Source organism: Camelus bactrianus, chromosome 17, assembly GCF_048773025.1.
Source record: "Camelus bactrianus isolate YW-2024 breed Bactrian camel chromosome 17, ASM4877302v1, whole genome shotgun sequence".
NCBI lineage: Eukaryota > Metazoa > Chordata > Mammalia > Artiodactyla > Camelidae > Camelus > Camelus bactrianus.
The window spans coordinates 60,760,597-60,787,900 of record NC_133555.1 but is presented as its reverse complement, the minus strand read 5'-3'; the positions used below and the strand labels follow the sequence as shown (position 1 = coordinate 60,787,900).

At 41.2% G+C, this 27,304-nt stretch overlaps 1 long non-coding RNA gene across 1 annotated transcript; it reads right to left on the bottom strand.

Annotated features, from left to right (window-relative positions):
- Positions 1 to 1,391: 1,391 nt before the first annotated feature.
- On the bottom strand, positions 1,392 to 26,705 carry LOC141573820 (uncharacterized). Its single transcript, XR_012500161.1, has 5 exons — positions 26,197 to 26,705; positions 17,142 to 17,237; positions 12,109 to 12,249; positions 9,015 to 9,188; positions 1,392 to 2,212 (listed from the first exon to the last, which is right to left on the bottom strand). It is a non-coding gene; the product is annotated as an uncharacterized LOC141573820 (long non-coding RNA).
- Positions 26,706 to 27,304: the final 599 nt, after the last annotated feature.

Below are 27,304 nucleotides of genomic sequence, written 5' to 3'. Positions count from 1 at the left end.
AATTGGCTGTAAAGTAGAATCTTTTCAGAGAGGGTCAGAGTGTTGATCTGCATTACCTGTAGTGAGAATTTGAATTTGAAGCCATTTGGCTGAATGGGGTGGCATAAGAAACACTGTTGGCAGAAGAATAGGTAGCCCACAAAGTAGCAGTGGAGGATGACCACAGGATGAGAGGTGTGAGCAGTGTGTTCCAGAGAGCAGGCAGGACTGTGCTTGGGATGGCCCATCTCAGAGCCAGCAGGCAGCCCCAATGTCCCATCTCTCCAAGGCATTCCAGGTTCACATAGACAAGAACCCAGCTTGGCACCTTGGCAGTGGGGTACCATTTCTCCTTGTCCTGTCCAGCTGAGCTAACGGGGCATCCTTTGGGGAAAATGTTGCCTCTCTGGTCTCTTTTAGGGGTTTGGAAGTTGGCTGGGAGGCTCTGTTCCCATGTAACATGTTAGGGCATGACTGAGCCTCGGGGGAAGAGCTGCCTGCCATTGGACTGTAGGTGGTTTCTTGTTCTGAGCTGATAAATTTAAGATGAATTCCATTCATCTAAAGATTTTTAAGTTCATCTCTGTAGGCAAACCTAAATGAGTTTTAGTTAAATGAGGTACCAAAATAGGCAACTGAGCAAGGGCTTGTCTTCCAAAAGCATTTGTGAGTCATGATGCAGTTTCTAGAGGCATGGTGTTGTGCACGGTGGGCAGGTTCCCAGCCCTCCCCAAGAGTATTTGTACTAGGTATTTACCCTAAGGCGTCACAAGCCTTTCACTTTCACCTTCCCAGGAATGCCATTGGAACTAGGAATTTCCCCAGCTCTTCAATTGCTCTGTAATTGGAATTCCTCCCTCAGGGTGCAGCAAACTTGTTTCGACCTCAGGGACTTCTCAATTGCTGTTCTCTGCCTAGAACATTCTTCCCCTAAGAATCTGAATGACTGCTTCCTTCCCAATGGAAGGTCAGCTCCAGTGTGACCTCAGGGATACTTTCCCTAATATCTAGATAAAGTACCACTGCCTGCTACCATCATAGTCCTTCAGACCTGGGTTCATTGCTTGCTGACTTGTTCATATTCTGTTCCCCCCAACACAAACACAAGAATATAAGTTCTGTGAAAGCATGGTTCTTGTCTCCCTTGTTTACCTGTTCTTAAGCCTGGTAGAGAGTAAACTTCCCAACCTGCTGCATGTGATAGTAGGCAAAAAGTTTACCCCTTTGGACATAAAATAGGGATAACATCACCTGTGCTTCCTGCCTCATAGAAAAACTGAGGACCTGGAGTTAGGGTGCCGAAGATACTTTTTCTCCCAGAAACTTGTGACTAATTTTTTGATTCCATATATATATATATGGATATATTGCAAATATCAATACCATTTACCCAATTACATAACCCCAAAAGACTTAGAACACATTTTGTGCTTGTCTTTGCTTTGCTCCCCACTAAACTATTCCTTAAACAATAGTAATCAGTTTGTCCAGAGGCCATATCCTTAAGGTCCCTCCCTTCAGCACCCTTCCTTCACAGCTTCTTGATTGCCTTGAGTCTTTCCAGGACCACTGATAATTGTCTTCCAACCAGCAGTTCAGTTTGTATTCTTTCCCCTCTTCCACCTCCCAAATTTGTCATCCACACTGCAGGAAAATAATTGTTGTGGAAGGCAAATTCCACACCAATACTGCTTAGTTTAATAATCATGTAATGACTTGCTTTGCCACAGGATCATGTCCAAATACCTTGAAGAACCATGTAAGGCAGTCTTCCTCTGTGTGCTTCTGCAACTCTCCAGCTTCACCACTTGCCCTTCTGTCATTTCTAAATCATCAGTGCACACAACATGGACAGAATGTGCACAGTCACGTGCCATATGCACCAACCATCCCAAACTGTTTGCAGTGCAGAGAGGAAGGATTCCAGGTGGCTTCACTCCCCTCTATCTGTGGTGTTCACATTGCCTTGTCAAACACCTGCCCATCTTTTAAGAGTCAGTTCAAGTGTACCTATTCTTAAAGAACATTCCAAACACTTGCCCTCTCCCCACCACTTCCAAGAGCTCCTCATTTATTCCTCTGCACTGCCTCTGAGCCTTGTAGTACGCCTATTATAATACCCATGCCAGAGATCATCTCTGCCTCCTCCTCAGTGCTCCTTCATGGTCAAGTTATTTGATTCATCTCCTGAGCTTCCTGGGCCAGGCATTATACTTGGCATGTTAATCAGTATCTGGAAAAGAACAAAACAACCAAATTCAGTGTACTTATTATCTAGTAGAGGGCTTCATTCAATAACATACTTTTGACTGATATTTGAAAAATTGAAAGATCTCCTTGAAGGTTAGAGTTAGGAAGAAGGGATATTGTATTTATGCTGTTAATAGATATCAGTTGAATGGCCAAAATATTTTGTCAGTGAGCTAGTGTTAACTGAACATTTACTGTGTTCAGAGTTCTGGATGTGGCCAATTGCAGGGGATGCTTGAAATAGCTTTTGGACATTTCTGAAATGACTCTGGCTTTATCATTTCACTGGGTCAAAATGTTAAATGGTCAGCACAGGTTCTCAGCTTCCAGGCAGTTTAGAACATAGTGCCTGAATGTTTTTTCACCCACTACCCTCTTAAAGGATTTTGAAACACTGTGTCCTTTCCTCATCCATTTAAAAAGATAATATGTAAAAATTTTATCTTGACTTTAAATCATTATAAAAGATGGTGCTTCTTACATTATAAATATTGATTTACAAAAACCACTCTTTTTAATGTACACAATGGAAGCTAAATTAAATACCAAAGTGATTTTGTATCTACCGTGTCATCCATATAAAAAAAAAAAACACATTATAAACAAACTCTTCTAGAAAAGCCAGGAATTTTAAATAGTTGTTTCCCTTGCAGAACTCATTTCATTCCTCTTCTCCTATAAAACTTAATCCCCATATAACATTCTTGTGTTTGATATCTTTTCTTGATTACAAGTGCATTCTTAGCTCACTCTCATCCATGTACATCCACCCCTTGGCTCAGGACACCTGCTGGACATTGGTTGAACATCAATTTCACCTTTTCTGTCTCTTACTTCAAGAGACAGAAAAGGTCCTCACAAAATTGGGAAGGAGGAAAAAGAAAAGTAGAAAAGGAAATCAGTGCAGGACCTGACTTTTGGTGAGGGAGCTAAAAAGGGGAAAACACTGTTTTACTGGGACACACACAGGGAGATCAGTTGGGATTGAAGGAGATCCAATGAGGGTGAGAAGAGTGCACAGCAGATGCCTGGCTGACAGAACTGAAAGAAACCAGCACAAAATATCCCTGTAATCAATCCCCAGACCTTGACTTGAGCTGCTGATGCTGAGCTAGGAATGTCTGCTGAAGCTGAGGGAGAGGGCTGAGGCTGATGGCACAGACTGAGTCTCATGGGGTTGGAGTGTGTTGTTTTCTGTGATTGGTAGTGTCTACAGAACAGAACTGCCTGGGACCTGAATTCAAAAAGCAACATTGCTGACGCACATGGTGTGGATTATCTAGGTATCTCATGGACATATTCACTATCTCTGCAGGTCCAGGACCAAATTTGGCATTTTTGCAATAGAAGAGAAGCACGGCTCTATCAGAACCATCATAATTTTGGTCTGAGGGACCCAGGGGAAGTTCGGGTTGAAATCAGAATCCATGGCCAAAGAAACTGCATATTTCATAGGCACAACTGTGATTTTTATTGGGTCCAAGGCAGAGGGTGTGGATATGCTCTGTGGTTGTCTTGGCGGTCCCATGCCACAAGGAAGAGAGAGCCAAGAGCAGAGATCTGGGTGCACAGAAGGGGAAGTTGAAGCCTTTCCATCAGCCTTGTCTACCACATGCAAATGTAACAATAGGGATGGCACTGACCTGGTACTTCACTGAGGACCCAGCTGGGGGACTGAAGGATCATTACAGCAGGCCCTAGTGCATGAAATCTTTAGATTTGTTTCCACTGGTGTTTCTGTGTAGAATTTGGACATTCCCATGGCAATAGAAAGGGCAAAGGAACTGTTATGAGTGTGTATTGGAAACATTCCAACACCACATACCACAGCCTGCACCCCAGAAATGGTTTGGAAGTCTCAATTCCAATAAAAGGAGAAGCCCTAGCCACTCTCCAATCTGTGATAAACACCTAATCAAAATGAGGCTCTGTTAAACAACAAAAGTAGATTGTGTTCACCACAACAAAAACCACATTGGCAATCATAGAAATAACAGGCAATGCACTCACAAGAATGACATGGCACCACACCATACCAAAAACAGATCTCACAGCAATATCATGGAAATGTGCGCAGCCAACATAGGAAATCTTCCACTTAAAAAAAGCCCTTCAAGTCTACAACAGATAACTGACAATCTTTAACCCATAAAGATAGAGAGCTATAATAAAATGAAAAAGAAGAACCATTCCCAGACCAAACCTCCAACACACTTGGAAACTGAACAAAAAATAAATTAAAAAAAGGAAGCATGTGAACACCCTTATCTACAGAACAGACTGAAATAAAAATTAGATTATGACTACTTCTTAAAAAAAAAGTTTTAGTTTTCTAAAATGTCTGAATTTTCAAAGCCACATTTTATATTCTCCACCACCTTTTTCTTGTCAATGAGCCTGAGTAAGGTGTTCACTCAGTGACCAAGAAGATCTCAGGTGTTGTCAGCAGGACCTAAAGCAAGCCTCCTCCTACTTGCTTCATCAAAAGAAAATCGACCTATAGTTCCTGCCACTGAGCCAAGAAAACAGGCAGTGAAAAGACATTCAGTGTTGTTAATCATCAGAGAAATGCAAATTAAAACCACAGTGAGATATTACCTCGTGTCTACCAGGATGGCTATCATCAAAAAGACCACAAAACCACAAACATTCAGCAACAATGTGGAGAAAATTGAACCCATATATACTGTTGGTGTATAGTTTATACAGAGACTAGTGTGTGAGAGCTGAGTCCTGGAGGTCTGTGATTTATCCAGGAGGTCAAGTCATTGCAGGCAGCATGTGCTGATTGAAGCCAGTTTTCAGCCCTGGCTGTCCATGCGCATCAGTCTCCTCAGGAGCTGAGTCCCCCAAAATCACACACCCCCACCCAGAGATTCTGATATAATTGGCCCAGGCATCCAGATTTGAAAAGCTTCCCACTTGATTCAATGTGTAGTCACATTGAGAGACACTGTGAGCAACTAGTTCACTCTGGGTTTAGTCAGTATAGTTTATACACCCAAACTAGGAAAAGAAGGAACAATAGAAATGCAAACTATTACAACCACTATGGAAAACAGGACGGTGGCTTCTCAAAAAACTAAAAATAGAACTAATATATGATCTAGCAATTCCACTTCTGGGTATTCATCCAAAGAAAATGAAAACATTAACCTAAAAATATATATGAACCCCAATGTTCATGGTAACCTTATTTACAATTGCCAAGATATGGAAGCAAACTAAGTGTCCATCAACAGATGACTGGATAAAGAAGTTGTGGTATATGTAAAATGGAATATTACTGAGCCATAAAAAAAGAATGAAATGTTGCCATCTGCAACAATATAGAGGACTTGGGGAGTATTATGCTGAGTGAAATAAGTCAGACAGAAAAAACAAATACTGTAGAATATCACTTATATATGAACTCTGAAAAAGAAAACTAGTGAACATAACAAAAACAACAACAACAACAACAACAAACAGACTCACAGGTATGGAGAACAAACTAATGGGTTTCCATGGGGACAGGGAAGAGGGGAGGGCAAGACTGGGATAGGGAATTAAGAGGTACAAACTTCTACTTATACAATAAATAAGCTACAAGGATATGTTATACAGCACAGGGAATATAGCTGATATCTTATAATAACTATAAATGGAGTATAACCTTTAAAAACTGCAACCTGGAACTTATATAATATTGTACATCAACCCTACCTCAATTAGAAAAACGTCGAAGACCAGTTTGCCCCATGTGACCCAGGTCCCTCCAGTTTTGCCTCCTTTTCCTATCTGTAGGGCTCAGTGTCATCATCTGTTAAATAAGGTACTCAGGCTAGAAGGCCAGCTCTACTTCAAGAATCCTGTAAATCTATTGAAAGCAAACTAAATGATCAAATGAGAAAACTCAACCCCAGCATGAGCAATCCTTACTGCTGGCAGAAGTTCCATCTCCACCATGATGAAATGAGGACTAGATAGTGCACACTTGTTCCTTGCTTTCATGGACAGGAAGACACATTTGATGTTATGTGAGATTTAAGAAGTAGGGAGAACAAGCCACATACTGCACTAAACTTAATACTCTCGTCTGCCTTTGCTTTCCCTTCCTTGCACATTTATTGGAAGTGAGATGTGTTTAATTAAGGTTATATACCAATAAAAACCAAATTGTTATTTGCTTTTACCCATCAAATTTGTCTATATAGAAAATGTTTTCCAATAATAAAAATAGCATTTATTAATCATAAAATTTCAAATAATTTTAAAACACAAAGAGTAGAAAGTAAGAGTTATCCATCTCTTGCCCAGATATATTTTATTTCCTTTAAGGAGTTTAACACATATCATACAATACCTTTTCTTATATATATATACATAAAGTATATTTTAAATAAAATGAAATAATACAATGTGTAAACTTTACAACTTGCTTTTTCATTTGACAATTTATACTGTAGACATCTTTTCATTTGAATTTACATTGCTTTACCTCATTCTTTTTAAAGGCTGAATAGTATTCTACTGTCCAGATGAAATAAACTGTATTAAGCCCTCCCTACTGAGCCTGGTCCTCTCCTCCCTACGGTGCAGGCCCCTGCATCTGTGAAGGGGAGATGTGGTCTTGGGGGAAGAGCAGGATGTGCAGACAGAGGTGAGCAGGCAGGGAAGCAGGGCCAGCTGACTGCCACTTTCTGCCCCTCCCCTCTGGGTTTCAGCAACATTTCCTTCATCCTACAGTTACATGAACTGCCTTTTTCTCCTTTCAAGTTTCAAAATTCCCTGCACTCAAAGAATTTTGGAGAAACATTACATGAGCATTTTCTGATTGTTCATTTCAGATTCCTCCTTCTCTCTGACAACAACACATCTGTCACTAATCTAAATACTCATGAAGCAAGACCAGTGAACTCACAGAAAGCAAGAGGGGAAGGAACCCCTTGATCTTTCAGTCAACATGGAGGGTTAAAATTGTCCAATTTAAAAATACAGCTGGGCAGATAAGAATAAGAGATACTAGAATATTTAAATCAAATACTTCTGGCTAACTGAGTTATATTGCCAAGCATTTAAGTCACCCTCACTCCAAGAAAAATATTTTACCAGGAATCTGGCCCTTAACAAATCCTATAAAACAGAAGTCAAATAGGACTATCTGCAGACTGGTGGTAAGGGTCTAGTATTCTCAGAATGCTGGGCCTTTAATTTCAGAATGAAATCCAAGCATGTTACCCAAGCAGCTTATACCTTATATAGCAGATGGTGGACATCAATGGGACAGTTCTGTGTTACTTTGTCAACAACATCTGAGATGGATTGCATAAAATCCGGGTTGGTGAACAGAATTTTGTACAGATATAAAAGAAACAATACACATTTCTCTCAACAACTTTTTTAAAATGTAACTTTAACAAATACAGAATTCACTATGCCTTTTAAACCATCACATTGGAATGAATGTGTCAAATTAATCCAAGTGACTCTGTGCATGGAGTGATGGTGACATGTCCCTTCAAGAGATGAAATGTGTGGGTTTAGAGAGGGAAAATAAATCAAACAGTAACAAAGACAGACCAGCCCTGCCTTAGAATACACAGTGACTCAAAGTTTATATGAGATTGTAAAAAGCAAGTGCTCAGTGTATGTGACATGTAATGAAAAATATTGTAGATAATGAGCATGTGATGTATAGACACTAATGTCATGAAAAAGTTAGCCAGGTTATAAGAAAAAACCTAGTCAGTGACTCACACTGTAAATCTGAACTAGAAGACTGGGAATGGGGAATGGTGGTGGCTTCTAGGTGAAACAATCAATATGGTAATAACCATGTTATTAACTAAAAAATCTTACATTCAATTCCATAAGTGAAATAAGCTAAAGTATAAGTAATTCAATTACAAAATTCTTAAAAATGCTTTAAAAATCATGAAAAGTGTCAATGTGCTCTAGGGAAGAAGAAGGCGCCATGCAGCTGTTCACTGGACTTTGCTGGTTTATGTGTATTTTAACTGAAGACTATCACGAGCGAATGAGTGCCGTGATATCAGGTACTGTCAGACATACATTGTGTGCCATTTCCCTGAACAGTCATACACATCGAAGAACAGGCAGTGGTTTGTATTTACCTATTAAATGTAAACTGAATGAGGCAGAAAAATATACCAAAATACAAATAAAGTCCATTTTACTTAAACCTTAAAATATTGCCTCTTAGTTACTGCTTTTACAAACGCAGTAATAATTCTTTGTGACTACTTGCTAAACTGATTATATCTTTAATTCTTCTTTCCAAGGCTGTCCTCAGACAGAAGTTTTATCTAACTTGCAGCAGGGAACACAGCAGGACCAGCTGTACTGGGTTAAATGTTGGACTGAGGATGGATCGTCATGTGTGATGGGAAGGTTATATGTACGCTATCGTACTCTTATACAGAGGCAAATTCCAATCAGTCCTCGAGATAAACTAGTTTTCATATCAGTAGGAGATGAATTTCAAATCCATTCTCTTCTATTGCTCTTAAAGCTTCTTCCTAACTGCTCTTGGTTTAACCAACCATTAACTGTTTAACAGATAGCCAGACCCAAAGAGAAGCACGATGAAACACCCAGTCAAGTGCGTGGACCATGCAGGAGCCAGAGCAGCCACTGAAGCTGCAGCCTACACTCCCAAGGTCCTCCCTGAAAGGTGGCCACCTCACTCGGGAGCCCCACGGGTAGCCACTCTTGCACACACGAGGTGACAGCATTGCTCCACACACGTCATTCTCTGCACACTCAGAAAACAAATGTCTTACCTCTGGGTGAAGGAAAATTTCAGGGCCTGGGAAACTTTCCTAGCCAACATCGATAATGATTTTCTTCTGGCTTATGGCATTGTTCCCTGTTTGCTGTTTGATCCACTTCCGCTGATCCACGTCATACTTGGCAAACTTCTTGACTATATTGGGGCAAATGTGACAGTACTTCTCCTGCAGATGCACACACAGAGATGTCACCAGGCATTAGCGACCACCCAGTCTGCCCTCCAGCAAACACCCAGTAACTCCAGCACCACAAACCCCCGACATCAGTCCTGCCCAAGGCCACAACTCCAAGGGACACTTACTGGGCTCAGTGATGTCTAACAGCTATGCTCTGGCCATGTACTCTGCTTTCTTTCCAGCTCTGCTATTAGTTCCAGCCTCACTGTGTCACATGTTGCTGCCTACTATCTGAGATGATGTCTGACGGTGCCTATCAAGTCCCTAGTCTCCATCTCCTCTCTTCTTACTCCTTGTATGCCCCCACGTGGCACCTGCCCAGGCACTCGCTGCCACCCACTGGGACAAGCAGACCCGCATCGCAGCCCAACCCAGATCTGAAGGCAGCAGATCTGGCCCTGTGGTCACCACATCCGATTGGCAGGTGGTTAACCTGCTCTGCGGTCTGACACAGCACACTCAGTGGCTACATGACAGAGAGTTAGTGAGTGCCTAGGCACGTGGGATGCACAAGTGAATAAAACACACACAGACCCCTGCCCACTGGCCCATACATTAGCTGAGAGTCAGAGTAACAAGTGACAGTGATAAATAAGTAAATGGCACAGCACTTTATAAGGTGCTGGGACCATGAACCAAAGGAAAGCCCGACTTTGACAGGATGGATCTGCCACACATTGGGGCATGAGAACCCACTCAGTGCCAGCCCCAGCCTGTGCTGTGCAAAGTGTTTCCTCAGCTGGTGATGCCTGACTGGGGGTCTCTGGGTTGATCATCTGTCCTTAGAGCTAACCTCACAAGAACAGCAGTTGGCCCCTGGGTACCGGATTCTGAAAGTCAGCTTCCTGTGGGCCAGGTGGGCTTTGTTCAATGCCTGCACTTTGTCAGGCCCAAAGCTGGTGCTCAGGAGGACCTCTGAAGGCATTTTCATGATACTAAGTTCAAAATTTCTTAGAATCCCTGAAATGAAACCTAATACCATCCTTGGTATACTCTGCACAACTGTAAGACTGATGGGCCAGACTTGCTACACACCCCTGTGCTCACTGATAACTGAGTGAGTGGGTCAGTCCATACAACTTCAAATCTACCAGGCTGAGGGCAGAAACAGTAAGTTGTCCTAAGACACCAGGTCAATGTCTCGCAGCAACTCAGAGGCTTAACTGAAGGCAGGAAGTGCCTCCACAGAGTTGATGGTGTGCAGTGTGTCAGCCCCAAGTCCTGGACCACCACTGCCCCCACCAACAGAATCCACGCATCCACAGGCCCACTCCTGCCCACAGGGGCAACAAGACACAGGGTAACTCTGACCCACTCCCACAGAGAGAAGTGGGGCAAGAACTAACTGACAGCAGGGTTGGGGTGGCTGACCTGCAGGGAACACAAGGAGCTCTTCCACTGCCTACCTTCATGGCTGAGTGATACATTGTCACTGCCCAAATGGGCCAAACCTGGTTCAGGGTCAGAGATGGACCCCAGAGAGCCAGTGAGGAAGGTAAAGCCCACCATGAGGACTAGGAGAGCAGCCTCTGTCACAGTCAGCATACTCAGGGCCCTGCTCACCTGCATGGCCACCCCGACAGTCAGGAGCCAGAGGCTGTGAGACATATTGGTAACAGGAATGGGGAGGTGAGGGAACTTGGGTCAACTATCCAAATTTATTTCCTTGAAGAAACACAAGGAAAGGACTAGGGGAAGTTCTAGGAAATATTTTAACATAAAAAGAAAGTCTTATGCTACTTCTGTAAACCTTCCCCCAGGGGGAAAAGATTGACTCCCATGGGCTGCCCAGGACCACACACCCAAGCTGTGAAGTGACCCATCCCTGGAAACTCTAGTCCTGGGCACACCCGGGCACCCAGCCACCTTACTCACAGGGGCCCTGACTCGCACCTGTGCACCCTGTCCTAAAAATACCTCTCCATCCACCAAGAGTGTCATGCAAAATGTGGAACTCCCCCCAGGCACTAGCTTTCCTTCAACCAGCTTGTTACTGGGTGCAAAAGTGGGAGGGAAGGGGGGAGGCTAACCTCCCTTAAACTCCCCTGCAGCTCAGAAACTATGTGTTCAAGGTCACATGTCACTTCCATGCTTAAATTTTTCTCCAAAAACAAAATCTTTGCTCTTTATATAATAATTATCCTTGTATTACTAAGAATCTCTTCATTTTGACTAAAACAAAACAAAAACAAAACAGTAATTTGTCCTGATTTTGCAACCTGAAGAGAAAATTGCTTTGAAAGGGGTCTGTCAACTGCTACCTTCATAGTGACACAAAGACCAAACCGATGGATCAGTCAAGTGGGCATTTTAAATAAGGACCAATGAGCCATTTTCCTCCAAATCTTACTGATTTAATTTTAGAGCTTCCTGTAACTCCTCCAGCATGGTAACGGAGTCTAGAAAACACAGGTGGACTCTGTTCAATGATTCACCCTAGAACAGCATCACTCTGAATGGTAATTCTCAGGGTACAGAACCACACACAGCAAGAGCTGGAAATGAGTTTGAATTCTGGCTGACTGCACAGGATTCCTCACAGTCACTGCTGCTGCTGTCTGCTCCTTACTCGGGAAATGAAGCCTGGAGGGAGAGGTGCAAGACACATTGGCTAATTGAAGGTTCTGTCTAATCAGGCTCCAATTAAATGACATCGTACTAGGCAGGATGCTCAATACCAGTTATCAAGCTGCTCTCATTTACAGCTGGAGAACTCCACAAGCATCCATGTTCAGAGAAGAGGCTAAGCTTTCAGCCCCTTAATTCAAGTGGTAAACAGATGGAGACCCACATTCATGGGGAGGGGAGGGAAGGCACAGTGGGAGCAGGGGTGGTGGCCACAAGGGGAAGTGTGCAAACACTATTTCTCTCTCACCACCAAACTGGCCCATTTCCCATCTGTTTTTACCTTAATGGCTTTTGCGGTCTCCAGTGGTTGCTCAGGAGGGATTCCCACCTCCCTCTCCCTTGGCAGCTGTTGAATGAAATTCATATCTCTACCTGCAATAGGGATGTGTTTGATGCAGCTTCCAATTACCTAACCTTCCACCTGGGGAGACAGAGAGGCAAAACACCATGTGAGTAACTCCAGGAGGAAAGCCCTCCCTGGACTCTAAGTTAGACTCCTGCCCCCACCTGCCCTGGCAATGCAAGCATTTACTGAATCTCCGCTCTGTGCAAAGCTCAGGACTGGGGGAGGGGGAATAAAATGACCATGCATGCAATTCCATTAGGAGAACCTGAGATGCTCTGTAAGCAAACAAAGTGGCCTTTCCATTAGGAATGTGAAGAGAAAACCACAGAAGGCAGTTAATTTCCAAAATGCTGCTGTCTGTCCGAATAATGGGTCATTTTATTGTTCCTCTAACAAAAAGGAAAAAGTTTTAACTATTAATTTTATAAACATTTTTATTGAGTTATAGGCATTTTACAATGTTTTGTCAAATTCCAGTGTAGAGCACAATTTTTCAGTTATACATGAACATATATATATTCATTGTCACTTTTTTTTTTTGCTGTTTAACTATTAATTTTTAAACCAACTACAAATTGGCTTGCATTTAAAAATCAACCACCTGGTTAGCATGCAGGACTTAGGGTGTGACAACCTGGACTCAGATCCTGGTTCCACATCTGTGGGCAGAGTAACCATGGCCACATCTGTTAACACATATGTTTCAACCTTGGCACCTTCACCCATCATATGCGGTGAGTGGGTGCACAGAAGAGACCCAGTGACAGGCAGCAGGTCAAGTACACAGCATGGTTTAGGCATGCATTAAAGACTCAATAACCGATCTGCTCACTCTAGTAAGAGCTGCACTTGGTAGGAAGGAACAGTCTGGCAGGTTCCCCTCAACCCTATGCTATGTGAGATCCATGCTGGGGGGAGTTTGGATCCGCTCACCCAGCTGCCCTCCCGGACCAGTGACCAGGCTGTCAGCCGTCACCAGCAGGAGAAGGCCAGGAGCTGTTGTGTGGTCCCAGGTCCTCACCAGCCCCCTGGGGTGCCACTCAACATGCAGGCCACAGGCTGGGAAGGTCCAGCTCATGCTGGTGGGAGTAGCTGTGCAGAGTGGACAATGTCCCCACCTGCACCAGGTAGAGGAGGCACTCTGAGCTCCCTGATGGCACTGGTTGCTTGTCACACACTCATGGAGAAAGAAGGCTGGAGCAAATCCTCATCCATCTGACAGATGGATCAGTTCCACTATGTACAAGCACAGTTACCACTGAAGTTACAAGAACAGGTGACTGAATTCCTCTTATGTCTTCTGAGGTGCCCAACTTCTAGAAGTGAGAGAGTGTGTAGCCTTTCTCAGGAGCCCAAGCCAATTGTAAAATATTTAAGATCAAGATAAAAGATATGTACACATTATTAAAATAAAAAAGTCATAAGAACAGTAGCTCTCGCAAACAGAAACTATTCACAATTTCTATACTCAATACATTACATATAACATTTTCTAAAATTAATTCAACCCATGTTGAGTATCAGCTTCATCACAGATTAAATATATTAAAACAACCCACAGCCAATGGTAGGAAAACAAGTAAGTGAGTTGTGCTACACCCACATGATGGGCTGTCAGGTAGTTACTAAATATCTTTCCACAGAGTATTTAACCATAAAGATACATCAGGGATAAGTCAATATGCAAAATACAACCTCAGGAGCACATTGTACAATTAGAACATGAAATCAGATGGAGGGTATCCCAACTGTGCTTAAAATGTGTATCGTGTGTCTAAGAAAAAGAGCTCAGTAGACTATACCAAAAAAGTGTGGCACAGTCCTCTGGGCAGGTTTGTGGGTCATTCTATTTTCTTCTTTACATTTCTCCATTTTACCTAAATTTTGTACAGTAAATGAAATTTTTATAAATAGGGGGAAAAAAACTGCATTAAGAAACAGAGAAAAATTTGAACAACAACTTTCTCTGTGGGCCTGCACGTAGTGTGAAACTTGTTTCAGATGCACAGGGGAGGCCAGGAAGCAGACCCACAGGCACAGACCCTGACCTTGGCCTGCACTGACCTCTGAGGACGTGACCTCAGAGAGGAGCCAGGCAGGACCACACAGCAAGTGGCACCTAAACACCTCACACCCAGGAGGGGGCAGTGTTCTGAGACTGGATGAAGGGGCTGCGAGCACAGAGCATGCTCTGCAGGCCTCCTGCCTCTTCTCACCCCCGGGCAAAGGGGACACTGGCAGGGTGCAATGACAGAGGGGAAAGATTTGGCTTTTTCCTCCTGACTGTAGACACATCAGCCTCCCCCTGCAGTGATTTCTGAACTTTGAGGTATTAAAGCACCAGCATTAGTACATCATCTCTGCAACGTCCTGAAATAAAACAGTGACTATTTTTTAAATGAAATAAATGAATTGATTTTTAAAAAAAACTAGTTTGCATTTTTTAAATTTGTCTTAGTTGATTTACAAAATTCTGTTAGTTTCCAGTGTATAGCATAGTGATTCATTTATTGCATTTTTAAAAGGAGCTTAGCACATACACACACAAACCTATATTTGCACAAAAGATACTTGTAATACACAAAATAACAAACATTAGTATCAGGGGTTGCCTCCAAGAAGGGACGTGGAGGAGGAAAGGCAGGTCTGAATTCCCAATGTAACCCCCTCCAGATAGCTTCAATTAATTAAAAAAAAATCTTTAAATAATTCATTTAACTAGTCCATTGTACCAAATATATATGTGTGTATATATGTATATATATATATATATATATATATATATATATATATAGTCTCTTGAAGCCTGAATTAGAAATCACTTCTGTAATATTTTGAAAATTAAAACCAAAAAGTGACATTGCAGAGCATCCTGCAAGTCAAGGGGAACAATCTCTCCTTCTTGGCTCTTAAAAAATTTTTAAAAAGCAAGAAACAAATCCTCTCCAGAGGATTGTCACAGAACACAAAATCATCCTCCAAATGTTCATGTGCTGCACCCACTGATATCCAGATTACAGTTCAGAATTAAAGTCAGGAAAACCCTCCTGGCAAAGTGACACCGGGGCCAAGCAGAGCCAGGGACATCAGACGACTGCTGACACCAGACTGCACAAATCTGCTACTGCAAATTTCCAACTGCCAGTGCCACAGACACTAGGCATCTTCCACTTTCTCACACAACTGTGTTTAAAGGCTCTTGTTACCTTTGCTAAGTACAGGTATGTCTTCAAAAGTGGTGCTTTAATTAACAGAAGGGTTTTTTTTTCTTTCACTGCTTCCTTCACCTCAAATCAGGTTAGGCCCACAGACAGAGCAGAACTCGCTGCCCTGCTGACCATTGGGATAGCGTGAGTGACCCCATCCTTGCTGTCAATGATGATTCCTGTTAATGTGTGTTCACCAACTTGTCATGATGTCCAGTACACAGCTAAGGCCAGCACTGCCTTCACAAATACCACAGAGACCATCAGCATGGGGACTTTCTCAAGTGTTCCACAAGCATATCTTCAGGTTGGAGCAATAGGCCCTTTCTTTCTTACTGAGTCTGAATGACCTTTCCCTTCCCTACCTTCCATCTTCCTCCCAAATCCAAATTCCAAAGTGGACAACTAACATGTAAATTCTGTGCACTTAATCTGGAGGAGTCAACTTCTCAGTAAGATAAATCAAAGCTTTGCAAAGAAAAGCCAGAGAGAAAGGAATTTTATTGTGGAATCAGGAGGTTTTAATTTCTAATCCACTGGTTCCCAGTGTGGGTCCACAGATGGATTTCAATAAGACTACTTGTGGGGACTTTAGAAAGACAAAATTCTGGGCCTGGCACCCAGAAATTCTCATCTGGCAGAACCAGGATAGTGGTTCTCAACCAGGTGCAATTTTGCCCCCAAGGAGCACCTGGCAATATCTGGTGACATTTCTCGCTGTCACACTTGAGGGAGGGGAGGCTGGTGGTGGTGCTTCCCCTGGTGGGTCAAGACCAGAGATGCTGCTAGACATCCCACAACACACAGCTCAGTACCCTCCACTCCCCTGAGGACTGCCCGATCCAAAATTTTGAGGCTGGAAACCCGTGGTCTGATATAAATTCTGAGAATGTGTATTTTGGAAAAAACACTTTTGAGGAGACCTTGCTGCATAGATCACTTTGAGAACCACTGGGCCAGTGTTTCCTGAAGTGTCTCCTAGTCCATGGAACAGAAACAGCTTAGGGGTTGGGGAATATTTCTGGTTAAATTTGGAAGTGGTGGAATAAACAGAGTTTTCTAATGTAGGCATTTTCAGAGTCTTTAAGACATCACTGTCTACTGAGAATCACCACACAGAGGACACAGCATGTGGAATCTTCCAAGTTAATCATCTATGCAACTCCTCCTCTTTTTTCCTACAAGGGAATAGAATATGCAGGAAGCATTTTGGAAAACAATTTTATCATTTATTCCCCCAAATTTCAGTCAATTCCCTTATATAGAGGCAGATAAATTACACCTAAAAACAACAAAACCCCCCATGAAGAACAAGCAGCTTCAGGGGAAGTTCTGCAAACTCATGGAACCACAGGAGCTCAGATCCACAAAGGGAAACCCTTGAAAGACATTTATTTTGTTTCATTTTGTTTTGTTTTAACAGATTCTATAGTATATTTTCTTTTTTATGATCAGAAGTAAAAAAAAGCCAAAGAACCACACCTACATCTTGATCTTGTCTTCCTGAAGATACTTTAGATTTTAATGAATGTAAACAGACAAAAGCTGGACAAACTCTACACCAGCAGTAAAAACATAAATCACAGAAATTGCTCTGTACAGTGTTTGAGCTCGGACCTGAATGGGATGAGTTCATGTGCACTTGAGTGCATGGGAAAGGAAACCACACCACACAATCTTACAGAGGCCTCTAGAATCACCATTTCTTCCACATTAGACAACTAAGGTCACTTGGGAATCATGAAAGTCACTTGTCCTTACCTGAACTGCAAAGTAGAGTCCTGGTACATTAAATAATTTGAACATAATTTCTGCAAGATATTCTCTATTTTCTGGTGTATTCAGAGGAGGTTCTGTCTGTAAGGAAATATTCACTATATTTAGTGTTCACCCAAATTTCATGTAATTACATCAGAACGGCAATAAGTTAATCTAAAAGCATGTTCATTAAGATGCTGTACAACTCCTTAATTTGACAGACAGAGTACACCCAGAGTGATTGATTAAACACATTTTGGCTGTGAGGTTTAAAATCTTTGAGAGAGCAAAGCCTCTCTAAACACTTCTGCTCTTACTAATCCACCCCAAAACAAGAACAAGCTACAGAAAAGGAAACTCCACCTCGGATAACAGAACACCCAAACACCGTGAATCTGAAGAGACGTGCACTGAGCTGCCAAGGGCAATAACAGCCCCACTGAGACCAGATGAGTGAAGACATGGAAAGAGAACACCAGTGACTTCAGATACCAGGCAATATCCAGTTCTCCAGAGAAGAGCAAAAGCAGAGAGCCCTTGCTTGGATTCAGAGTAGTCTGAGCAGCACAGCTGCAGGAGCCTCGCTCCCCAGGCCCCTCCCCTCAGAGCACAGGCGGCAAGGTGAGAAGTTACACCTCCACCATCTGCTGTGAGAAAGACAAGCCTGGGACAGAAGCTGCTTCAGCCAGACACTGCCCACCACCCAGCCTAAACCCAACACACAGCCAGTTCAGAAAGATCTCCCCTCACTCAAAGATGAGGAAAGAACACAAGAAGACTAGCCAAACATCAAATAAAAACACTCATAGAAAAAGAGAGGGGAGAGAGAAAAATAGGAAAAAACAAATGGCAGATAAAAAACATGTACCCAGAAAAATATAAAAATAAAGCAGATGAAAATCATGACATAGGTATCCGAGTTTTTTGAAATGTCTATTTAAAATAATAACTATTATCTAATAGGAGGAAATTAACAGGATTAGATAAAGATAAAAATAAATAAAGCTGCTTTTTGTCATTCAGCAATATGTTGAACATTTTTCCATGTTAATAAATATGGATTTACATCACATATTTAAGCTAGGGAAAAAAAGAGAGAGAAAAGGAGAAAATAAAAAACAAAGAAAGGAAAAAAAATCTAGGCCTTTTGGCAAAAAAAATAAATAAATAAATATCCACATTACCCTTTGTTATATACTGAGCTGTGTGTCCCAAAACTCTTATGCTGAAGCTGCAACACTCAGGTGACTGTGTTTGGAGATGAAGCCCCTAGAGGGGTAATCCAGGATCAGTGAGGTCACAGGACAGCACTAACATCTCTGCAGGATAAGGCAGAGGGATCAGTGAGCTCTCTCTCACTCACACACAGAGGAAGAGCCACACAAGGACCTGGTGAGAAGGAGGCCATCTACAAGCCAGGAAGAGAGATCTCACCATAAACCAACCATGATGGCACCTTGATCTCAGACCTAAAGCCCCCAGAGCTGTGAGAAAACAACTGTCTGTTGTTGAAGCCACTCAGCCTATGGTGTTTTGTTAGGCTTATTGAGTAGAGCAACATACTCTTAAAGCAGGAAAAGGGCAGCCTGTCTTGGCCATTGGCACAGCTGCATGCAGGACACTGGGACACACAGGGCCACATTTACAGAGTTTTCTGGCAGGAAAATATGACCCCAGAATTCTATATCTGGCCACACTGCCAATCAAGTCTGTTGCAAAAACAAAATATCTTTAAACATACAACAACTTGAGAGAATTTGGTTTCTATGAACCCTTCATGAATTAACCATCAGACAATAAGCTTTAGCCAAATAATAAGAATGCATAAAGTACAGCCAAAGACTTACAGTGAGCAAGTAGTCCATTTAAGATGTAGGGATAAATGCTTTTCTTTTCTGGGAGAATCTATAGCTATAGAACAGAATGTAAATATTATAAATTGAAACAACAGGAGTAGTATCAAGTTGACAGGCACAGATGGAAAGGAGGAAAATATAAAGACACTGATGCCCTTGTGTCATGGAATCAAAAGATATTGTTTTCTTGGTAGAGCAACAGAGACACCACTAAACATAAAGTCACAAACATAAATATCAGAGTAAGTACACTAACATAAACAATCAAAAGCAGGTGATAGAAGAAAGGAGGAGGAGGTAAGAAATGTGGCCATGTACCAACGTGGTCACTAAGCACAGTTGGAAGTAATCATCCCTAAACAAATACAGGTAAATATCTTATACAAAAGTACAGTTATGTTAAAATATGTTTTACCAATTATCAGAACGAATATGCACCCAATAGAAACCAAAGAGAAAGCCAAGCCTGAGTTTTAAAATATCCATACATAAATAAAACACACTAAAACCAGAAAGCACAGCACCAGAAAAGCAGCTGTGACCACACACACCTGCCACACAGCCCAGGCCATTTCAGCACGGGCAACGGGAGAGCTCCAACTCCAATCAGCCCAGCTACACCCCACCTTCGATTTTACCAAGTATGGAAAGTGATTTCCTCTCTCCATGCATAATTAGCACTGACTTCACAGGAGTCTAAACAAAGTGCTCATGGCAGCACCTGGCATGGGGAATGTACTCAGTGAAAGTGCATTATTATCACTAAAATCATCAGCATGTACCAGTGAGAAACTCACCTACTGAAGAGAAAGTCTCTGAACAAAGACTATGAGACAAAATCAAATTCCATTGTCAAGCCAAGGGACATCTAAAACAAGGTGCCTCAGAGAGGTGCACAGTTGTCACAGCTTCCAAGATCAGAAACTACATAACTGCACATAACAAGGAACTGATTACACAGATTAGGTCACATCCATAAAATGTAACACTTTGCAGCAATTAAAAAGGATGGGCTGTGTGTCTGCAGATATGAAACAATATCTACTATAAATTTGCTACATGAAAATAGGCCTCTCCATACATACACATTCTTAAATATACTTCTGTATCTACAACATTTTTTTTAAAAAGCAAGGTGTATGAGGGAGAGAAATGAGGAGATGTTTATGGGCACAAAGTTTTATCTTGCAAGATGGAAAAGTTCTAGAGTTCTGTTACACCACAATATCAATGTAGGTAACGTTACCAAATGATATATTTAAAACTGTGTTTAGTGGGTAAATTTCATATATTTCAAATTATAATTTCTAAAATTTTTAAAGTAAAAATCAAAATGTACCATAGTATGTCAATTTTGTTACCATTTTATGAAGCAAGTTTATGTATAATCCATGTGCCTGCACATAATTATTGCTGGTTAAGCACCAGTAAAGTTGGTTTCCTCCAGGAAGGGGATCTGGAAGGCAACACAGAAGTGGGAAGGAGACACTCTTGCACTGGAAATCCTACTGCAGCTTTTGAATTCTGTGCTGTGTGTATGCTAACTCTTCAAGCAAATAATCAAATCTGGCTATCAACTAGCTGAGGGCTTTAATTTATACTCCTGTCTGATACAAAGCTCAAACATCATGCCCCAAGTAAGTTTTAATTACTCTGATTAGAATCAATACACTCCCTGAATGGGAGAGAGAAAGCAATCTTAAGACATAGACAAGAAATAATAAAGTCATCAAAAGCAGATTGTAAGTAAGTGACCTAAACATTATTCAACAACACATTACTTATTTTAATGTGCCTACCTCAAGGGGCTGAGATCAAATTAGTTAATACCTTAATGTTCCCAGTACACATTTAGCACTGTGTTAGTGATTACTATATCAGATTTTTTTTTTTAGTTTTCTTTCATTTAAAGCACATGAAGAATAGCTGTGGATTCCAATATTTAGGTTACAATATATCTCCTTATGGCACCTCCTATCAACCTGAAAAACAGGCGTAATAACTACCTACCCCACAATTGTCTGTGGGATTAAATATGTGAGTTAATTCATGCAAATGCTTGGTGGGGAGAGGGCTGGGCCTTTAGCAAGTGCTGAATATATCAACAATCAACTGTAATATCAAGAATATATCTCAGGCCAGAAGAAATTGAATGAATTAACTCCAGAGACCTAGAGTCTTCTCTTACCTTGAAGAGGAATCCAAGCACCTTAATAAGTTAATTTTATAAACATAACATTTAAACTGATTAGAGGGGGGAATAGGATGAAGAGAGGAAGGCTAGAAAGGTATGCAAAGTGGGAGCATAGTCATGCAATGTTTCCTTCCTGCCTGGTTTAAAAAAAAATGTGAGCCTATAGAAGGCATTCCAACAAGAAGTAGATTAACCCTGGCTCTGGATTCTTCCTGGGTTTAATTTCAGTGTCAAGTGATGTTCCAAATAAATCCCAGATGAATGAAAAATATATATAAACATCAAAGGAAAGTAGGTTTACTTACATAAAAATTTACAATTATAGATGTTCAAAAACATAACCTACAAAAAATCAAGTGAGGAAAAGTATCTGCTTATGACAAAAAATTCTTATCTGTTATATGAAAGAGTTCACACCATAAACAGATTGTGGCCATACATACAACAGAATATTATTCAGCCCTAAAAAAGGAAGGAAATTCTGACACACGCTACAAGGTGGCTGAACCCTGAAGACCTTATACCAAGTGAAATAAGCCAGTAATGAAAGGACTAATACTGGATGTTTCCACTTATATGAGGACCCAGAATAGTTACAGTCATAGAGACAGAGGGGGGATGGTGGGGGCTAGGGCTGGGAGAGGGGGAAAGAGAGTTATTCTTTAATGTGGACAGAGTTTCAGTTTGGAAGATGAAGAAGTTCCTGAGATGGATGGTGGTGATGGTTGCACAACAATGTCAATGTACACAACTCACCAAACTGTACATTCAGAAATGGTTAAAATGATAAATTTTATGGTATGTGCATTTTATCACAAAAGAAAAATTTAAGTAGAATAAAGTTCAAAGAAATCATAGCAACAATAAAAGCAATAAAACACTGATATGTACAAAACCCAGGACATGAATAGGCAATTCACAAAGGAGAAAATACAACTAATAAATACATGAAAAACTGCTTAAGATCAAAGGTATTCAAACTGCAAATTAAAAAGTCAAATAATCAAAAATGATATTAATCAATCCTAAGAGTTCAAATAATGTGGCTTCTTGTACATTGAAGATTTCAGTGTGAAATTGTATACCAGAGATTCAAAATTATTAACACATCTGGACCTCCAAATTATATATATATATAACTTTTATATTCTTAATATAAAAATTCTCTACATATAGAAAAAATGTGCAAAGATTACTTTATGTTATGTCTTACAAAACCAAGAAACTGGAAACAAAAGTAAACATCTAAAAATAGTGGGGCTGCTAAACAGACAGGAAACAACCACTGGATACATGATTGCATGACCATTAAAGCGAGGATTATGAAAACCGTGCAAGAAAATGGGGGAGAGGGATGGAGGACACAGTATTGAATGCAAATCATATAAAAACATGAGTGAAAAGATTAAGTATATCTATACTAAATGTTAATATTTATGATAATGGGATAGGAGTGTGAAAAGCCCCACAAGCATCTTCCAAATTTTCTAAATCGCACTTATAGTTCTATAATAAGAAAAAAATATTCATTACAAGAGTTGTGAAACCCTGAGTTACAGCCTGTTTGCGAAGGCCACAGAAACTCCCAATACAACTTCCTGGTTTATTTCTCCACAGGCGGAGAAGCTAACAGAAGAAAGACTTCACCCCAGGGCAGAAGCCACAGCACATCCTGGTGTGGCTTTTCCCTAGCCTGTTGGCTCTGTAACGTGGAAAACACTTTCCATATCCAACCACAGTTGTGAAGACAGCTGAATTCTTGATCTGCCACTGTCTTCATACCTGTAGTCACATCATTATGGCAGGCACTGCAATTTCCCTACCCAGTATCTATTCTGCCTTCTGCCTTAATGACAGACCACTGATCAATCACAGGCCCAGAAAACAGCATTTCCCAGACTTCCTGGTGTACAGGGATGGCTAAGTAAGTTCTGGCCAATAAGAAGCAAAAGTTATTGGATGTGTCTTCTGGGAAAGCTCCTTACAAGTTTGAAGGTAGGCTCATGTAGTAGGCCCACTTCTGCTCTTAACCCCTTCTTTCCTGGAATATGGAGGTGATGACTGGAGCTGCAGCAGCTAACTTGTGATCTAAGGCAATCTTAGAATGGAAGCCATATGCTAAATATACTAGAGCACACAGATCCCTAATGACACCAGAAACCTGACCTACCAGCACTGCCCTCCCTGCTACAAATGACTTTAAGAAAAATAAAACCTTTAACTTGCTTAAATCACTGATTTTTACACTTTAGTACTTGCTGCCAAACAATTCACCATCTGTGAAGAACTAACATTAAAATCTATACACTTCCATTAAGAGAAAGTTTACAATAAAATTAGGTTCTCCTGGTTCCTGAATCAAATTCAGCATTATTAAAGACACATTCTTCTGGGTTCTCAGAACCATAATCATAAATCTATGTTTTCCTCAATCCTCCTTTTCTCCTATGTTTACCACCAGTAATTGTTCCTTTAGAGGACTAATTTAAATAAAACCTTCCAAAAACCATTATTTATACATAACGAGATCTAAATTGGAGATATCAAGTTTTTCTTATTTTTTAAATACTGAAGTATATGATTAAAACTTCACATGAATGTAAGTTACATAAGCATTTTATTCATAATAATGGTAAAATATCATCAAATTTTAATTCAAAAATGAATAATTAGTCAGTAATATAAAAATCAATCCATATTTCTGGATAAAGAAAGCAAGCTGAACACATGCAACTAATATTGCTCCAGTCCCAAACCTCTCCATAACTGCAGTAAAGAAATATTTTTAAAAACATAAATCCTCAAGGAAGGGCAAGTAGGAGTGGAGATGACAATATACTGAAAATGGGAAGAACACGGGCCAGCAGTAACAGACTCAGCAGTGCCAAGGATGTCCAGCTCCACACCGGCCAGTGCTAGTGTACAGGACAGAGCAGGTCTGAGCCACCCTCATGAACCAGGAAGGGAGTTACTGCGGTAAGCCAGGACAAGCCACATGTCATGGTGAATATTATGTGTCAGCTTGACTGGGCTAAGGGGTACCCCGAGAGCTGGTAAACCATTCTTTCTGGGGTGTGTCTGAGAGGGTGTCTCTGGAAGAGCTTAGCATGCAGCAGACTGAGTTTGGAGACCTGCCCTTGCCAATGTGGGTGGGCAGCACACAGGCTACTGAGGACTTGATTGGAACAAAAGGATAAAGGAAGGGTGACCCTCCATCCCTGAGCTGGGACACATATCTTTCCTGCTCTCAAGTGGATGGCAGAGCTCCTGGTTCCCAGCATCCTTGGGCAGCACTGCTGCTTGCTCTTTCTCCCCTGATTCATATTCAAAAAGGTTTGCAAATCTCCTCTACAGTTACAATTCAATTTCCCTTCAAGAGCACTGCAGTTCTTTAGAATATATGATTCTGTCTTGAACTCTGGGAAATTCAGTATTAGAGAAAAGAGTGTGGTTCCCATTTGCTATCTGTTTAGTCCACGTGACCAACATGAGTTGAGTCTCTGAAACTTCTTGAAAAACATGAGCCGTACTGAGCTCATTCCCACCATGGATGTGCAGATGTCTGTCATGGCAGTCAGAAGGGACAATTTCATAGGCTACTGAGGGAACTTTAATTTAAAACTTTTAGACTCTTTTACACCAAGAAGCCATTAGCTGATGTAGTGGTTCAGTAAATGTCTTCAATGAATTTCTGGACATGGCCACAAATCCCTGTACCTGCTTCACTCCCCTTCAATTATCCCATTAACTGATGAGGAAGGACATAAGCCTGAGATAAAACCACCCTTCTCATAACTTCCTCTGTCACATCATGCAGCAAACACACCTGCTAACTTCAAAGTACAATAAATGTAACACAATATTTTCTTATGTTTAATGTAATAAACAATTATTTTTGAACATTCACTTCAGATACTCATTTTTGGCAAAGGATTTAAGCTTTTCCATATTCATACCAAACACCTCCAGTTCGTTCCCAGCAATTGGTTTTATTGTACTGCGGTGTATATGCCAGCTAGAGCAGAAAAATTCCTGGTAGGAAAAATTTCCTGTGGGCTGTGTCCTGGTGATTGCATTTGCTCCACAGGCCTAAGACTCAGACTCCCTCTGAGCAGAGCAGGATGGGGCAGGCAGGGAGAGGAAGCTGGGCCCCAGGCCCATGCCTGGAGTCCTACCAACAGGTAGTTATGTGACGTACGAGAGAAGGGAACATGCCAAGCATGGCAGGTGGGAGTCTGTAATTTGTTTTGGCTGTAAAGACAAAGCCACTCAGACATACTGTCAGTTTCCTGGCTCCATGTATTTTACATAAACCATCGTAGATACACAGGAGAGAAAATACACAGTGGCCTGTAAAACACAGTACTTGGATGTGGCAATTCCTAGTTGTGAAGATACAGCCAGGAAAAAGCTTAGAGCACTTTCAAGGACTTGATTTAATAGACACAAAATATATAGATTCCACTAACTACCATAACAGCCTTGTACTTAACATATTTTAAGCCAGATAATTCTAAAGAATATTCCATATTTAACATTAGGAAGAATTATATAATTGGATCAGGGACCATTTGACAATGCACTAGCATGGAAAAAATGCAAAGCTAAATTATGTAGGTTTTAATGTGCAGCTTATGTTACATGCAATTGCTATCCTTAAAGTAAGTGTTTTATACATGTAATTAATTTTAACTTAAAAAGAACATAAAACAATGAAAACAGGCTCCACAACCAAGAGACACTTCTCTTCATTTCTCTGTATTGTTTTATTTCATCTGAACAAGATCAATTACATCCACAATATCAGGGCCCGTAACTCAGCTCAGTGTTAGAGTGAGATTTAACCTTGGCAAAACAGCACCTTGACTCAGCTCCCTCTGCTGTAAGAAGCAAAGGTCAGAGCCAACCAGTTATTTCAGGAGGACACCTAACTACACAGGTGGTTTCCTACTCAAACCCATTCCTCCCTCCTCATTCCTTGCTGCTGGAGGCCGGTTTAGGTACTTACCTCTTGGGGCCAGGTGATGAGATGTGGTCCCCTCACCAGCAACAGGAGAGAATCTTGACTCATCAAAATGTACCAAAGTAATTTTGTTCCCCTCTAGGGCCCACACTGGGCACGGACAGACAGGGCAAATCTGCTAGGAAGGTTTCTGAGGAAGAGAGTCTTAATTCTAAAACTCTGAAAGTAAATACACCAAGAGTCAGTACAGGAACTCGGGCAGCCACCCTGGGGCCTGAGGGGAACCAGCACAAGAGGCCAAACAAGTGAATTAGGCTGGGTTCTCACCTCCATCTCTCAGCTGCTCAAGTAACCAGCCCTGAGTGGCCTGACCCTGGCATCCTGTTTTGTGGGATAATAAGCCCTCTTTGGTTTTGGACATTTTGGTTGAACCTTCTGTTATTTGCCCAAAAAGCACTCCAACTCATACAAAGAGCTTTAGCGGGAATTAAAAACTCCCCAGAGAAGAATATCCTGGGTTTAAAATCTAAGCAACCCAGAATCCACAGGGCTCTTCTCTCAGTCCCAGTTACTCACCATCAAAAAGTGATGGCCCTCAGGTTCAGCTCAGGGAAAATTAAAAATAACTTGTTCCATGAACCTCTCCATTAGATCTCAGTCTTCAATTATTCCATGTCTTATTGGCCACTAAAGGAAGAGAAAACAAACTATGTCAAGCTTCAGTCCATGTCAGTAAAAGCAACAGTTTTAAAAGCACTGGCCCAGAAGAGACTGAGTTATTAGAGAAAACAGGTCCTTTGCACTGGGTGAATGTTAATTTATGTAAAGAAATAACAGACACTTTACCAGAAATATTAAGTTATATTATCATTTATATTCTACTTCACATCTCTAAGTACAAAGTATCATCTTAACAGTGGAGTAACAGATGGAAAACTACAGCTAATCTGCCATACCATTCCATTTGGAGTTTGGAGGTTTTTAGAACAAATACCTAGTTAAACAATTTTAGTGCTTCTTTTTAATTAATCAATCTACAGCTCTTCTACATCTGACAGGTTAGTGAGTCAACCTGCAATTTTCCACAGAAGCAGGTCTTGCTCTCACATGAAGCCCAGCATTCCCAGAGTCAATCCTGCATTCCGGGGTTTTG